The following is a 1537-nucleotide window of genomic DNA, read 5'->3' as shown; positions in this document are numbered from 1 at the left end:
AGGTTTCAACGCCATCTTTTTTTCCGACTTTTATGCTATTATGTATATTATCGTTTACTGTTTGCCTATTTTTAATATTTCTTTTAATTTTCTAATACTGTTTCATTTTAAATTATTTTATAATGTAACGTATTTTAACTGTCAATCCCCACCATTTCTCTACACATCCTGTGAACAGTCCACTTCCAGTCAGTTAGGTAATTTCCTATCTTCTTCATTGTCTTCCTTTATTCTTGATTTTGTACTTACCCCCCTTTTTCCATATTTTAGTTTATAGTTATTTTTTTCCGCTTTAATTGATACTCTAAAACCTTTTAGTATTTTTATTCAATTTTTACGTTTCACTAAACGTCTTTTTAATTACTTAATTTGTTCACTTATGTCTACATCATTTAAATGTTTGCATATTTTTTAGCCCCGATGAAGCCCTGCAACGTGGGGCAACACGTTGATTGAGTTTAATCACTATTTGATTTTTTTTTATCCCACATTGTATGAAGTGTTACTATCATACAATGTGAGATATAATAACAGGACAGATTTATAATTTTCAGAAAGTAATTTTTAAAAATTTATTTAATGTAATTTACAACTGTACAAAATAATAAATTCAATAAGTAAATTGGATAATGTTTTAAACACTTGTTATCTTGGGAAGGAACCATCCATTGGTGGTACTTCAAGAATTAAATTAAATTAGAAGGTCCCGTGGCCATCTTCTTTTCAGACGCCTCAGAGGATTATCAGGAATTGTTAAGGGTGAAAGATTAAGAACCAATGGGTTGGGGTGGGTAGGAGTTTAGAATGAAAAGACGCATATCTATTTTGGGTCAAATTTGCAACGAATGGGGTGTTAAGGTCTTTGTGGATGAGTTTATTTGTAACGTAATAAGGAGCATCATGAAAGTGTTTCTTAATTTTCTTATAATAAGTAGTTAAACTTGAGACATTAAGATTTTTTTTTTTAATTTAGCGAAAATTTTAATTATACTTAAATGGTATACTTCATATAATTTTTAAAGATTTTAAATAAAAATTTATAAAATCTCAGTGATGAAATTTTGAATACTTATAAACTCTATAAGAAAATATTCATCAAGGATTTCGTCTTTTTAACTGTTGAACTTCCTTCTGTTGAAACATTCCACATTGTACATCTAAGCACTATTGAAGCTTACATCACACTATTCAAAATTTTACAGATATTCAAAATTTTTTTCCAGTAAAGTGAATTATCTCCGTATAACCGTAGAATATCTCTTGTATCCCGGACAAGCTGGTCCATGAAAGGTTGACTTTATACAGGTTATATTCTTAATGTCACATATCATAGGTTACTAAAGGTGGAGTTAGAACTGTGAACGTCTGTTAAACTGAATTTCTATTCCCAAAGCTTTCAAGACGAATGTTGAAATTCGAAACCAGGTTCCACTCTCAGTCATTAAATATCATTTAATGGCCGACAATAAATTAATATGGCATTAAAAATCATTGAGCATAGAAATTTTTTATAAAATTAATTATATAAGATTAAAGA

The sequence above is a fragment of the Halyomorpha halys genome, unplaced genomic scaffold (assembly GCF_000696795.3).
Source record: "Halyomorpha halys isolate HHAL.00 unplaced genomic scaffold, Hhal_1.1 Scaffold2605.1, whole genome shotgun sequence".
Lineage (NCBI taxonomy): Eukaryota > Metazoa > Arthropoda > Insecta > Hemiptera > Pentatomidae > Halyomorpha > Halyomorpha halys.
The sequence above is the reverse complement of the archived record's forward strand: the minus strand, read 5'-3'. Positions refer to the sequence as shown.